The sequence below is a fragment of the Bufo bufo genome, chromosome 7 (assembly GCF_905171765.1).
Source record: "Bufo bufo chromosome 7, aBufBuf1.1, whole genome shotgun sequence".
In the NCBI taxonomy this organism is placed as follows: Eukaryota; Metazoa; Chordata; class Amphibia; order Anura; family Bufonidae; genus Bufo; species Bufo bufo.
The window spans coordinates 85548769-85565428 of record NC_053395.1 but is presented as its reverse complement, the minus strand read 5'-3'; the positions used below and the strand labels follow the sequence as shown (position 1 = coordinate 85565428).

Sequence of the window (16660 nt, the reverse complement as noted above, 5' to 3'; positions counted from 1 at the left end):
AGGGGGATCCATGGCAAAAGTCCCATGGAAAATTACATAGTTGACGCAGAGTCTGGTTTTAATCCATAAAGGGCATAAATCACCTAACATTCCTAAATTGTTTGGAATAACGTGCTTTAAAACATCAGGTATGATGTTGTATCGATCAGGTAGTGTAAGGGTTATGCACGCTTCACAGTGACAGACCAAACTCCCCGTTTAACGCACCGCAAACAACTGCAAACAGTCCATTTGCACAACCGCAAACTCCCCATTTGCACAAGGTTGGATACCAAGCTAGCCATGTCCAGTTCCTTGTCCTCACTGACGTCATTGAAGATCTCTTCCTCCACCCAGCCACGAACAACACCAAGGGTCCCTGAAAGGTGACAACAAGCCCCCTGGGATGCCTGCTGTGGTTGGTCTTCCACCTCCTCAAAGCCACCTTCCTCCTCTGACTCCTCTTCTTCAGACTCCTCTCTCTGCGTTGCCACAGGTCCAGCAATCGACGACGACAAGGCTGCTTCTGATGGTGATGGTGACCACAACTCTTTCTCTTCATACTCATCTACAGCCTGATCCAGCACTCTTCGCAGGGCACGCTCCAGAAAAAACGCATATGGGATGAGGTCGATGATGTTGCCTTGGGTTTGACTGACCAGGTTTGTCACCCCCGCAAAAGGACCTATGAGCCTACAGCCATTGTGCATGAGCGTTCAGTAACGCGGCCAAAAAATACCCAGCTCCGCAGAGGCTGTCCTCTTTTTTTTTTAATAAAAAAAAAATCTGTTCTTAACAGTTTAATCTCTGTTTTGTCCCCTATCAGGGGCCGGTGTATGGAATAGATTTTAGGAACCGGGAGATGGAAAAAGATGCTTGGTCGGTCCTCTTACTTCCAATTTGTGGCACTGCGCATACGCCTTGCAATGTACTGTGCCACCAGATATGAGTGGTATGTTAAGTAGTACTATTCCTATCAGTTTAATCCCTGTTACGTCCCCTATCAGGGGACGTGTATGGAGTAGATTTTAGGAACCGGGAGATGGAAAAAGATGCTTGGTCGGTCCTCTTACTTCCAATTTGGGGCACTGCGCGTACGTCTTGCAATGTACTGTGCCACCAGATATGAGTGGTGTGTTAAGTAGTACTATTCCTATCAGTTTAATCCCTGTTACGTCCCCTATCAGGGAACGTGTATGGAATAGATTTTAGACAACCGCAAAGAGTTGTCAATAGTTGTCACACTCATGACATAAATTTTATTCCTCTATGCGTCAATCTTTGTGTGCTCGTGCGCCGGTGTGTGCACAGCGCCGGGCACTGCACCGGCCCTGCCGCAAGTGTCCCTGCCTCCTCCCTTCCCCCCACTAATACATTACTTTATTAGAAGGCACTAAATCTGGTAGAGCTGGATATTTGGAAGGGATTAATGTCCCTGCCTTATCTGAGGAGAATAGATCGCTTCTTGAGGAGGACATAACCCTGGAGGAATTGAAGATGGCGCTGAACTCCATACCCAATGAGAAGGCGCCTGGTGGGGACGGTCTTCCTGGGGAGTTCTTTAAAAAACATGGGGAGTTACTACTTCCACATCTGTTAAGGGTCTTTAAAGATGCTTACCGTAATGGCAGATTGCCCTGTTCCATGAGAGAGGCCGATAGTTGTGGTGATACCCAAGCCAGGCAAGGACCCCTCACTGGTGGACTCATATAGGCCCATTTCTCTCCTGACAGTGGATGTAAAACTTCTGGCTAAAGTTCTGGCCAATCGATTAAACAGAGTCATTCAAACCATTATTCATGATGATCAATTCTGGATTCATTTGTAAAATAAAAAGAATGGGCACTCTTATACCTGGTTCACAAAGTTAGCAAAGTGACACTATTTATTAATGACAATTAATACACAGATCGTCACCATACATGAATGGATATATATGTATCCTAAACAGAATATTACCCTAAAAAATGCTGCAATTAAAACACCAAATACAATATCAGATAAAAATTATAAATGGATCAGTCCACTGATACAACTACTAGATGGGGATGGCCGGAGTTGACCAGGCTGCATGGGAATAAGCAGACTGAGTGTCCTCTATTAATTATAGCAGTGGCCGGTGCCGGGAATTTCTCCAGATAAAACGTAAAAATAATTATATATCGACGTGTGTACATGTAAACATATAGTGCAATAGAAACCAATAGTGATATAAAACAATTGTGTAGAGTGAAAAAACCTGTAAGGTAAAATATGATAATTATGTGATTAAATATAGCAGTGCTCAGAATAGTCGAATAATAAATAAAACATAAAGTGTCACTGGAGACTCGGCAATATAAGAGGGCAGTAGGTCTCACTGATGGTTCTATTCCTAAAAAGCGATCTTCCTGTTATACCATAGGTCTCCTAAGAATCAGCTTAATATAGCACTATTCGGTCAGCACAGTTCATCAATGTACTATATTACACAAAGTTGCGATCCAGCAGTGTAGCTAGTTAGGCATACTTTTCATTCCAAAGTGGCAGTGCGGTGTGAATGAATTGTTGTGCAGCAATGCATATATTTTCAGCAGTATTCAGTTTGTTACTCACGTAAAATCCTGCAAGCCCCACCGTGGCATCCCACGTGGTGTAGAATCAGGGTGAGTTGCTGCTTTACTGCTGGATACAAGTACTGCATAAGGGGTCTTTCAATTTTGCAGATCCGGCTGTGAGTAGAGGCACTCGTTCTCTTGAACTCCAGATTCACAGATTCACAGATTCACATTCAGTTTCATTAATTAGAGTAGGTGTTCCACCTGTCTTAGTCAGCATAGGTGGTTCAAACTCACCAGCCCCTCACTGCACTGTGTCCAAAGGGCTGCGGTTTTTAGTTCTCCTTAGGAAGCGCTTCCTTAATCCAACAGATATAATAAACTGTTATAGTTGAAAAAGCCGGTTGGTTGTCAGTCCAATTGGTCCACGCCAGACGCGCTTCGAAGGTTGCCCACCTTCTTCCTCAGTGGCTCTGTTTGGACTAACTTACTTGCCGGCTATTTATTCATTTTCACAGCCAAAGGGACTCTATATTAAACACGCACTGGATCTAGAAGGATCTGGATTTCACAGGTGCCTTTTTCATGTATTGCGGTATATCTGCGGTTCCTCTGCGTTTTTTTCGGACATACATGCGTTTTATGTGTTATATGGTCAAGGGACCATCAAAACCATTAGTCATGCCCAAATTGCCGTTTTGCCTGGTTATACTTCATTCTTATAAATATATTTTTACGCCAATTGTCAGATATTCGTCAAAACATACAGAGTATAAAATAAATCAGATCTACTGTGGTCTATATATTAGGGTCCCTTTTAGCAGCTATATAGAATAGTGAAATCAATTCTGATATTTTATTATTAAAATATATTTATTTGTTATAAATTAAAGATAAAATTGAAAATTAAAAATTATATTTATTTATAAATAGATTAAAAATCTGTATTAAGAATGAATTAAATATTGGGGTATATCTGTAATAGCTTTAAAATAAGATAAAAGAAATATAAAAATGTATTTATATAAATTATTAATACAAAATATTGCAACATTTTTGCGGTGCACAGCCTCAATTGCTATGTATAATAGAAAAGTGGCGCAGAGATAGATATAAATAGTGGGCAGCAGACTGAGGCCAATGGGGCTCATCCCCTAATGTACTTCGGGCAGATAGTCAGAAGGAAGGTATTGATGGAATAGGGGTGGAGACCTCTAGCCCAGGGGGGGTCATAGTGCTGCTAAACAGCCCGACTAGTACCCCCCGTGGACCAAAGGCGTCCAGCCCATCACAGAAACCCAAAAATTTCTAATTCGGCATTTAGCCCCGCTGGAGCCAAACTGCCGAATTCGAAAATCCTTCTTGACTCAGCCCTAGACATCCGGGCAATATGGTTACCTCCCCTCCAATGGCGCTCTATCTGTTCAAATGCTGCGAATGTTAAAAATTTTGGATCCTGATTATGTATCAATTTAAAATGTTTGGATAGTACATGCTTTTCGTAGCCCTTTTTAATATTATTTATGTGCTCCGCTATCCTAATTTTTAGGGGTCTTTTGGTCCTGCCAATATATTGTTTAGCACATGAGCATTCGATGATATAGATTACGTTTGAACTATTGCATGTAAGAAGATTCTTTATCTCAACTGAAAAATTATTTTGTGTTGAGCTCACTTTTGTCGTCTTTTTTGCAAAGGACGTGTTCTTACAATTAACACAGCATCCACATCTATAGAACCCACTCCTTTTTAACCATTTATTGATGGATCCAGTTTCTCTTGTCTGATTTTTAATAGATGGTGCTATCTTCAGACCTAGATTTGGGGCCTTTGTATACACTATCTCTGGTATTGGTGGAATCAGAGGGCCTATGATTTTGTCCTTTTGAATTAGATGCCAATGGTTTTTGATACTTTGCTCAATTTTCTTATACTGTGCATTATAGGGCAGTATTATGCGGAATTTATTATCATTATTGGGCTTATCAGCTTTCTTTTGGTTAGCTTCAAAAAACATCTTCCTGTCCATTTTTCTGACTTTACACAGAGCATTGTCTACCACTATCTCCGGATAATCTTTCTCCAGAAATTTTCCTTTCATAATAGCAGCTTCATCCTCGAATTCTACCTGGTCTGTACAGTTCCTTTTTATTCTACGGAACTGTCCAGTTGGTATATTCAGTAACCAGGACGGTAGATGGCAGCTAGAAAAGAGGATGAAGCTGTTCTTGGCTACCTCTTTCTGGAAAGTATTGCATGTATAGTGGTCCATCTGACTAGTGATCCGTATATCCAAAAATTCTGTATATTCCTGATTTATATTAGAAGAGAAATTCAGATTATATACCTTTTTATTGATTTCTTCCAAGAAGGTATGAAGGCTAGATATATCCCCCTGCCAAATAAAAATAATATCATCAATATAGCGCTGCCAGAGCACCAGATCCGACCCCAGCCTGGGTGTGATGGTTTCCTGTTCCCATTGTGCCATAAACAAATTGGCATAGCTGGGGGCGAATCTGGTGCCCATGGCAGTGCCCCGGGTTTGAAGATAATAAGCCCCCTCAAAAAAGAAATAATTGTGAGTTAAAATGTATCTCACACCTTCTGCTAAGAAATCAATTTGCTTCTCTTTAAGGTTACCATGGTTCTGCAACTGTAATTTCATACTATTAGTGCCTTGTTCATGGTCAATCACGGTATAGAGTGATTGCACATCCAACGTGCCTATCAGCCAATGTGACTCTCTCCTCAGATTTTCCAAAATCTGGACAATCTGGGTGGTATCTTTAAGATACGATGGTATAATTTTCACTGTTGGCTGAATAAGTCGATCTATAAATTGAGACAGGTTGGATGACAAGGACTCTATACCCGAAATTATAGGACGGCCTGGCGGATCTATCATACTTTTGTGTATCTTAGGCAGGCAGTAGAACACAGGTAGCCTATGTTGTGTCCCTAAAATAAAGTCAGATTCCTGCTTAGAGAGTAGTCTGTCCTCAAGTCCACTATTACAGTATTGGTTTAATAACTTTGAGAATTCTTCTGTTGGATCTTTCTTCAATTTCTTGTATGTCGTAATGTCTGCAAGTTGTCTCAGACATTCTGCATTATATTTAATGGTATCTAGGAGTACAATAGCTCCGCCTTTATCGGCGGGGCGGCTAGTAAGGTTATTTAATTTTTGTAATTCCTTGATTGCTTTAATCTCCTGTATGGTCAGATTGTTTCTCCTCATCTGTTTGTCAGATATCTTCCTCAGGTCTGTTTCTATATTTCTTCTAAAAGTGGCTATCTCTGCGCCAATCTCCTGTCTTGGAAATTTTTTTGATTTTAGTTTCAAAGATGTATACTTGACATCTCCATCCACACGCTCATCTGTATTCAGTACTATCGGATTTTTCAAAAAATATTTTTTCAAACAGAGTTTCCTCACAAATTTTTCTATCCCTACATACGTTATTTATTCAATTTCGCTGTAGGTGCAAATTTCAACCCTCTGTTCAGTAGTCTTGTCTGTGCATCAGTCAAGACGGCCGAACTAAGGTTCACTATGGAATCTGAATTGTTTATCTGTACCTGTTGTAAGTCCCTCTTTTTTCTTTGGGATCTTCGTATCTTTCTTTTGGGTCTGGGTTCTGTTGCTGTCTGTGAGTTCCCTCTCTCAGGTGTTTCGGTGTACAGTATAATGCTGTCTGTTGTTCTGTGAGGGCCGGATCCTCTGTTGTGGCTCGTAATCGTCCAATTGGTGATTGAGCCTATTCCTCAGATTGTACGTGTGTGATTGATCTCTTACTGGTGTTCGTGATCTGTGTCTGGGTCTCGTATTGTGACATGTTGCTATCTGTTGGTGTTGGACATATGTATCTATTGGTGTCTGAGATCTCTGTCTGATCCTTGTCTTGTGATCCTTGTCTTGTTCCTTCTGAATACCTTCCTTCTGACTATCTGCCCGAAGTACATTAGGGGATGAGCCCCATTGGCCTCAGTCTGCTGCCCACTATTTATATCTATCTCTGCGCCACTCTTCTATTATACATAGCAATTGAGGCTGTGCACCGCAAAAATGTTGCAATATTTTGTATTAATAATTTATATAAATACATTTTTATATTTCTTTTATCTTATTTTAAAGCTATTACAGATATACCCCAATATTCAATTCATTCTTAATACAGATTTTTAATCTATTTATAAATAAATATAATTTTTAATTTTCAATTTTATCTTTAATTTATAACAAATAAATATATTTTAATAATAAAATATCAGAATTGATTTCACTATTCTATATAGCTGCTAAAAAGGCAAGGGACCCTAATATATAGACCACAGTAGATCTGATTTATTTTATACTCTGTATGTTTTGACGAATATCTGACAATTGGCGTAAAAATATATTTATAAGAATGAAGTATAACCAGGCAAAACGGCAATTTGGGCATGACTAATGGTTTTGATGGTCCCTCGACCATATAACACATAAAACGCATGTATGTCCGAAAAAACCGCAGAGGAACCGCAGATATACCGCAATACATGAAAAAGGCACCTGTGAAATCCAGATCCTTCTAGATCCAGTGCGTGTTTAATATAGAGTCCCTTTGGCTGTGAAAATGAATAAATAGCCGGCAAGTAAGTTAGTCCAAACAGAGCCACTGAGGAAGAAGGTGGGCAACCTTCGAAACGCGTCTGGCGTGGACCAATTGGACTGACAACCAACCGGCTTTTTCAACTATAACAGTTTATTATATCTGTTGGATTAAGGAAGCGCTTCCTAAGGAGAACTAAAAACCGCAGCCCTTTGGACACAGTGCAGTGAGGGGCGGGTGAGTTTGAACCACCTATGCTGACTAAGACAGGTGGAACACCTACTCTAATTAATGAAACTGAATGTGAATCTGTGAATCTGTGAATCTGGAGTTCAAGAGAACGAGTGCCTCTACTCACAGCCGGATCTGCAAAATTGAAAGACCCCTTACGCAGTACTTGTATCCAGCAGTAAAGCAGCAACTCACCCTGATTCTACACCACGTGGGACGCCACGGTGGGGCTTGCAGGATTTTACATGAGTAACAAACTGAATACTGCTGAAAATATATGCATTGCTGCACAACAATTCATTCACACCGCACTGCCACTTTGGAATGAAAAGTATGCCTAACTAGCTACACTGCTGGATCGCAACTTTGTGCAATATAGTACATTGACGAACTGTGCCGACCGAAGAGTGCTATATTAAGCCGATTCTTAGGAGACCTATGGTATAACAGGAAGATCGCTTTTTAGGAATAGAACCATCAGTGAGACCTACTGCCGTCTTATATTGCCGAGTCTCCAGTGACACTTTATGTTTTATTTATTATTCGACTATTTTGAGCACTGCTATATTTAATCACATAATTATCATATTTTACCTTACAGGTTTTTTCACTCTACACAATTGTTTTATATCACTATTGGTTTCTATTGCACTATACAGTATGTTTATATGTACACACGTCGATATATAATTATTTTTACGTTTTATCTGGAGAAATTCCCGGCACCGGCCACTGCTATAATTAATAGAGGACACTCAGTCTGCTTATTCCCATGCAGCCTGGTCAACTCCGGCCATCCCCATCTAGTAGTTGTATCAGTGGACTGATCCATTTATAATTTTTATCTGATATTGTATTTGGTGTTTTAATTGCAGCATTTTTTAGGGTAATATTCTGTTTAGGATACATATATATCCATTCATGTATGGTGACGATCTGTGTATTAATTGTCATTAATAAATAGTGTCACTTTGCTAACTTTGTGAACCAGGTATAAGAGTGCCCATTCTTTTTATTTTACAATTGTTCTTTGGTGATCAGGGTACGACATCTGTTTGGTGCACCTTGCCATCTTGAGCCAGAGGTGAGCCGTCCTTTACCTTTTTGCAATTCTGGATTCATGCCTGGAAAATCCACGGCTTTGAATCTCAGGCGGCTATTCTTAAATCTCCAGTTGGAGGGGAGGGATGCTCAGGATAGTAGAGCTGCGGTGGTCTCACTTGATGCTGCCAAAGCTTTTGACAGCGTCGAGTGGGAATATCTATGGGCGGTCATGACTAAGATGGGCTTTGGAACTGTTTTTTTGAGGTGGGTCAAGCTCTTATATTGTGAGCCTAGGGCTAGAATTAGAGTGAATGGTCAACTATCACCAGCAATTGCTTTGGAAAGGGGGACGAGACAAGGCTGTCCGTTGTCTCCCTTGCTATTTGCGATAGCAATTGAACCATTGGCATGTCTTCTGCGGTCTACTCCTTTGATGGGAGGACTAGTGAGGGGTTCTATTGAAGAACGCGTATCTTTATACGCAGATGATATGCTGATCTATGTAAATAACTTAGAGGAATCCATGGTTTCTATAATATCTATAGTATCTCAGTTCGGTGACCAGTCTGGACTTCTCATAAACTGGGATAAGTCTGTGATTCTCCCAATATCTTCTCAGATGCCATCTCATTATGCTACTTTCTCCGAGCTTAAAGTGGTGCACTCCTTTAAATACCTCGGAGTGACAGTATCAATGAACCCTGCAGACTATATTTCTAATAACCTGTTACCTCTGATAGGGAAGTTTAAAAGCAAAATTGCCATCTGGCATAAACTGCCTCTATCGTTGATTGGTAGAGGCAACTTGCTGAAAATGATATTCATGCCTCAGTTGCTCTATATTCTGCACAATTCCCCCGTGTGGATCCCTGTGCATTACTTCCATAAGATACAACAGTTATTTTGATTCTTTATATGGAAGAATAATAGGGGCAGGATAAGGTACGAAATCTTGCAGAGGCATAAGGATGCAGGGGGTCTCGCTCTACCTAATCCTATATTATAGTTCTTGTCGGCCCAATTGCAACACTTCAAGGGGTGGGGTGTGGTAGGTGACCTAGGGGGGAAGAGTGGTCGGCTGATGGGATGGGCGTCAAATAGATCTCCCCCGCTGGCAGCTATTGAAGGAGAGGTGAAAGGGGAAGTGGGGCGCATTCCAACATTGTTACTCAAGAGGAAAGTATGGGATAAGGCAAGGAGTATATTAGGGATAGCGGGACTAATGAACATTTTGCCTTTATGGAATAATCCGGCGCTCCATGAATTGGAAGGCCTGAATGGATTCTCTCAGTGGAATAATAAAGGGATATGGAACTTAGGTCATATTTACTCTAGTGGGATTCTAAAGCAGTACCAACAATTGTGTTCTGAATTTGGGCTGCCCTCTTCACAATTCTATAGGCACCTGCAACTCAGGCATGCTTTAGAAGCTCAATCCAAAATAGCCCCGGTGATGTTTGTATCCAATCAGACACTAAGTACAGTGGTTGCTGCTGGACCAGTAAAGGCAGCGATCTCTATGATATATCAAGCTCTGTTGGAGGATTTTCTTAAAGGGGATCCACTGAAAAGCAGGATTCACTGGGAAAGGGATCTAGGCGAACTCACGGATGAGCAATGGGGAGAGGTAATAGAACTCACCCCTACTTTGTCTCTTAGTGAGGCAGCACGTCTTTCCCATTTGTACTTAACACACAGAGTATATACAGTTGCAATAAAAAGTATGTGAACCCCTTGGAATGATATGGATTTCTGCACAAATTGGTCATAAAATCTAATCTGATCTTCATCTAAGTCACAACAACAGACAATCACAGTCTGCTTAAACTAATAACACACAAAGAATTAAATGTTACCATATTTTTATTGAACACACCATGTAAACATTCACAGTGCAGGTAGAAAAAATATGTGAACCCTTGGATTTAATAACTGGTTGAACCTCTTTTGGCAGCAATAACTTCAACCAAACGTTTCCTGTAGTTGCAGATCAGACGTGCACAGTGGTCAGGAGAAATTCTTGACCATTACTCTTTACAGAACTGTTTCAGTTCAGCAATATTCTTGGGATGTCTGGTGTGAATCGCTTTCTTGAGGTCATGCCACAGCATCTCAATCGGGTTGAGGTCAGGACTCTGACTGGGCTACTCCAGAAGGCGTATTTTCTTCTGTTTAAGCCATTCTGTTGTTGATTTACTTCTATGTTTTGGGTCGTCCTGTTCTATGCTTTTGTCCTGTTGCAACACCCATCTTCTATTGATCTTCAGCTGGTGTACAGTTGTCCTAATGTCTTGATAAACTTGGGAATTCATTTTTGCTTCGATGATAGCAATCCATCCAGGCCCTGACGCAGCAAAGCAGCCCCAAACCATGATGCCCCCACCACCATACTTCACAGTTGGGATGAGGTTTTGATGTTGGTGTGCTGTGCATCTTTTTCTCCACACATAATGTTGTGTGTTTCTTCCAAACAACTCAACTTTGGTTTCATCTGTCCACAGAATATTTTGCCAGTACTGCTGTGGAACATCCAGGTGCTCTTGTGCAAACTGTAAACGTGCAGCAATGTTTTTTTTGGACAACAGTGGCTTCCTCTGTAGTATCCTTCCATGAAATCCATTCTTGTTTAGTGTTTTACGTATCGTAGATTCGCTAACAGGGATGTTAGTATATGCCAGAGACTTTTGTAAGTCTTTAGCTGACACTCTAGGATTCTTCTTCACCTCATTGAGCAGTCTGCGCTGTGCTCTTGCAGTCATCATAAATCAGTTTTGTACCGGGGCCCCATGGAATGTGTGTACGCCACTGGCTTTCAGGCAAGTCAACTCCAAGACGGCGTGACACTGTCGTATCCGGGATGTGGAATAGCCCCTGGGGAGCTGGGGGGGTGCAGTTGATGTGGAGCAAGACGCAGCAGCAGAAGAGGACTCAGCCGAAGAGGTTAGCAAAGAGGATGGAGTAGGAGGAGTAGAGGAGGTGGCAGCAGGCCTGCCTGCAAGTCGTGGCGGTGTCACCAACTCCTCAGAGCCACACATTCCATGCTTGGCAGCCGTCAGCAGGTTTACCCAATGCGCAGTGTAGGTGATATACCTGCCCTGACCGTGCTTTGCAGACCAGGTATCAGTGGTCAGATGGACCCTTGCCCCAACACTGTGTGCCAGACATGCCATGACTTCCTTTTCCACAATAGAGTACAGGTTGGGGATTGCCTTTTGTGCAAAGAAATTTCGGCCGGGTACCTTCCACTGCGGTGTCCCAATAGCTAAAATTTTTTGGAAGGCCTCAGACTCCACCAGCTTGTATGGTAAAAGCTGGCGGACTAAGAGTTCCGACAAGCCATCTGTCAGACGCCGGGCAAGGGGGTGAATTTGTGACATTGGCTTCTTACGCTTAAACATGTCCTTGACAGACACCTGACTGTGCGCAGATGAGCAGGAACTGCTCAAGGCGAGAGACGGAGTGGCGGATGGTTGAGAGGGGGCAAGGAGGACAGCAGTGGTTGACGTGGCTGAAGATGCTGGACCAGGTGGAGGATGGCGGCTTTGAGTTTGTGTGCTGCTTGTACTCATGTGTTGATCCCATAGGCGAAAGGAAGTAAAGGGATGGCACTCAGAACATTTGTGTTGTATGGGTGAATAAATAATTATATTTATTAAGGGGTGGCTGAATATGCCTAATATAGTAAAAATGGTAAGATAGTCAAAAGGTTGTATCAATATTGTAAAAAAAATTAAAAATACATACATATAATACCAGTGTAAAAAAAGTACATTATAATAACAGCATATCAATTGTATAAAAATCCTGTTGAAGGAGAAGAATAAAAGTCCTATAAGTCTGTATGAAAATGGATCTGTTAAGAAAATTCAGTCTTAGGTAAAAAGAGTTGATAAAGTATCTTCATATACAATGGTTTGGTCAACCATAACATAAATGTCACTTGTCCTTATAGATCATAAATATCATAAAATATCAGATTGTGCAAGAATCCTATTGAGGAAGAGCAACAGCAACCAACGGCCTGATCATACAGCGGGCGCGAATAGCACACGTGGACGCCGACCTGCAGGCAGAAGCCGCTCCCCGATCCATTGACGGCCACCAGGAGGGTAATGTACCTGCTTTAATAGCAGTAATTGATGACTACATAGCACATCAATAACTCCATGTACCAAATCGGATGCGATTGATTCCCAATAGCAAGGAGATACCTATTCTGCATTACTTCTTATAGGAAGCTTGATTTTTCAGGAGACTATACTGCAATATACTGCCGGATACCGGAGTTTGAAACTGGACTTTCCCCCTACAGATTTTCAAGACATTTCTTCCTATTCCCCCTTCCTCAATAGGATTCTTGCACAATCTGATATTTTATGATATTTATGATCTATAAGGACAAGTGACATTTATGTTATGGTTGACCAAGCCATTGTATATGAAGATACTTTATCAACTCTTTTTACCTAAGACTGAATTTTCTTAACAGATCCATTTTCATACAGACTTATAGGACTTTTATTCTTCTCCTTCAACAGGATTTTTATACAATTGATATGCTGTTATTATAATGTACTTTTTTTACACTGGTATTATATGTATGTATTTTTAATTTTTTTTACAATATTGATACAACCTTTTGACTATCTTACCATTTTTACTATATTAGGCATATTCAGCCACCCCTTAATAAATATAATTATTTATTCACCCATACAACACAAATGTTCTGAGTGCCATCCCTTTACTTCCTTTCACTTTATCTCTACTACAAGCGTTGGGTATGCTTGTCTGGATTGAGCACCTAACTCCATCTTTTTGGGTTACAGAGAGCCGCCCTATTCTTATATCACATTGATCCCATAGGCGTTTGTGATTTGAGATCATGTGCCTTCGCAAAGCAGTTGTACCTAGGTGGTTGTTGGACTTCCCACGACTCAGTTTCTTTTGGCACAGGTTGCAAATGGCATCACTGGTATCAGAGGCAGACACACAAAAAAAATGCCACACTGCTGATCTCTGCAATGACGTCATTCTGGTGGTGGCAACAGCATGCGTTGATTGGCGTGCTGTCTGGCTGACCCCGGGTGCCGATGCATGCTGTCTGACTGTGCCACTAGCTCCTTGCGACGACCTCCCCTTGCTTCCAACTCGTCTCCTCCTCTCTGTCTCCCCATCTGAACTTTCCCCCTGTTCTTCTTCTCTTCGAACGGGCACCCACGTGACATCCACGGACACATCGTCATCATCAACCGCTTCACTTGTATCTGACAACTCAGCAAAGGAAGCAGCAGCGGGTACAACATCATCACACCGTACGTCCATGTGTGTAATGCTGCCTGACTAAGACATATCCCTGTTATCTACATCCTCTGGCAATAATGGTTGCGCATCACTCATTTCTTCCAACTGATGTGTAAATAACTCCTCTGACAGATCAAGTGAAGCAGCTGTGGTGCTAGTGTTGGTGGTGGCGGCAGGCGGGCGAGTGGTAACTTGAGAGGTGCCTAAAGCTGAGCTGGAGGAGGATGGTGTGTCAAGGTTCCGATCGGAAGCTGTAGAAGATTGGGTGTCCTGTGTTAGCCAGTCAACTATGTCCTCAGAACTTTTCGAGTTCATGGTACGTGGCCTCTGAAAACTGGGCATTATTCTAGGGCCAAAAGGGAATCACAGCACCACGACCAGGACGGCCCCTGCGGGGTGGCCTGCCTCTGCCTGTCATTTTTTTTAGATTAGTTTATTTGTACTATGCGTGCAAGCTACTGTGACACCAGATATGAGTGGCACTGTGCACTGGCAGAAGTTGGCAGAGTAGACGCTGTAGGCCTGACACACACGCTTGCAGACAACTAACTGCTATTCAATCTATTACAGTCAAAATTGTTGTTTCTTTTTTAAATGTAATCTACTGTGACACCAGATATGAGTTGCGCTGGTGACACTATGCACTTGCAGGGCCTGAAACACACACACGTGCAGGCAACTGACTGCTATTATTTCACAGTCAAAATATATATTTTTTTAATGTAATCTACTGTGACACCAGATATGAGTTGCGCTGGTGACACTATGCACTTGCAGGGCCTGAAACACACACACGTGCAGGCAACTGACTGCTATTAATTCACAGTCAAAATTTATTTAAATTATTTTATGTAATCTACTGTGACACCAGATATGAGTTGCGCTGGTGACACTATGCACTTGCAGGGCCTGAAACACACACACGTGCAGGCAACTGACTGCTATTAATTCACAGTCAAAATTTATTTTAATTTTTTTATGTAATCTACTGTGACACCAGATATGAGTTGCGCTGGTGACACTATGCACTTGCAGGGCCTGAAACACACACACGTGCAGGCAACTGACTGCTATTATTTCACAGTCAAAAATTAATAAAAAATTTTTTTTTAAATGTAATCTACTGTGACACCAGATATGAGTTGCGCTGGTGACACTATGCACTTGCAGGGCCTGAAACACACACGCGTGCAGGCAACTGACTGCTATTATATTACAGTCAAAAAGTTTTTTTTTTTTTTTTTAATGCAAGCTACTGTGACACCAGATATGAGTGGTGGCACTGGGCAAGTGGGCACAGTATACGCTGTGAGCCTGACACACATGCTGGCAGGCAACTGCAATTAGATTACACAGAAAAAAAAAAGCAGACTGATGTTCTAGCCCTATCGATTTCCCTATTAAATCAGCAGCAGCTACACTGTCCCTCCTCTCACTAAGAATACAGCTTCCGAATGAATCTAAAATGGATGCTGTCCAGGAGGTGGGAGGGTCTGGGAGAGAGGGTATGATGCTGATTGGCTGGAATGTGTCTGCTGACTGTGAGGTACAGGGTCAAAGTTTACTCAATGATGACGAATAGGGGGCGGACCGAACATCGCATATGTTCGCCTGCCGCAGCGAACGCGAACAAGCTATGTTCGCCGGCGAATAGTTCGGGACATCTCTAATCCTGTGTAATCTCCTACATATAAAAAGTGCTCTCTCCCCTGAGAGTATGGTTGTGACGGTTGGTAGAACCTAGGAGGAGGATGTTGGGGCACTGTACTTTGGCTGATTGTGGGTAGCCAGTTCATCATCCGATCACGTGAATGTTGAATGAAGTGCACTACTTCAACTGGTTCTTGTGGACCAGAGAACAGATCAAGAACCCCAGCAAGAGCAGCGATACACCTGGTTTGTCTTTCATCAGGCACACGTTTCATATAGGGGGCTAGACTCTACAAAAAATTCTCCTCCTTACTCTCACCACAATTTTGATTTAGATACTCAAGAATCCTTGCGTCAATGATGGCTCCAGTATCTAAATCAGAATCGTGCTGAGGGGGCCCCCTACGTCTACCTGATGAACGACGACGTGATGGATTTCCAGGAGGCTTTCTCTCAGTAGGTTGAGACACCACATCAGGCTCTGAAATCTGACTGTCCAAATCTGCAGCTTTATCCTCCAGATTGTCCACAGTCCTATTAATATACAAAATATTAATTTGTAATAAAAAAAGTAGTTTTTTTTTCTATCGTTATACAACTATCAGACTTCAGGTGTGAATTCCTATAGGTTGTTCCAGCAGAAAACAGGATATGGAAATGCCTTAGGCCTCTTTCACACGAACGATGCGGATTGTGTCAGGATGCGTTCAGGGCACGTTCAGTGAAACTCACACCATTTCTCAAGCAAGTTTAGTCAGTTTTGTCTGCATTTGTGTTGAGTGTTTCAGTTATTTCCACGTGGGTGCATTCACGAGGTGAAAAAAAATGAAGGTTTACAAACACCATCTCCTAGCAACCTTCAGTGAAAAACGCATTGCACCAGGACCACATCCCGATAATATCCGCATGCAATGTGTTTTTCACTGAAGCCCGATTCCCACGTAACGCAGAACTGATGCGTGAAAAAAAACGCTTATGTGCACAGACCCATCGAAAGGAATGGGTCAGGATTCAGTGCGGGTGCTATGCAATCACTTCACGCATCGCACCTGCACAGAAAACTCATTTGTGTGAAAGGGGCCTTAATAAAAACAGAGACAGCTTTACACCGAAGTCAGCCTTTGCTGTTTCTCATTATCGTTAAACATAGGATCAGTCAAGGTTGAATAAATGACTCACAGAATTGAGTACCCGTGCCAAGCCTGCACGTAAAGTTACTGTTAACCTGATGAAGCCATTTTGAGCCCCGAAACGCGTTGTTCTATTCTATTTATGCAATTAAAAAAGATTCACCTATAAGAGACGGATTGGATCCTATGT

The 16660-nt window shown here is 41.9% G+C and overlaps 1 pseudogene; it reads left to right on the top strand.

Annotated features, from left to right (window-relative positions):
• Nucleotides 1–736: 736 nt before the first annotated feature.
• On the top strand, nucleotides 737–916 carry LOC121009089 (annotated as a pseudogene).
• The last annotated feature ends 15744 nt before the right edge of the window (nucleotides 917–16660 follow it).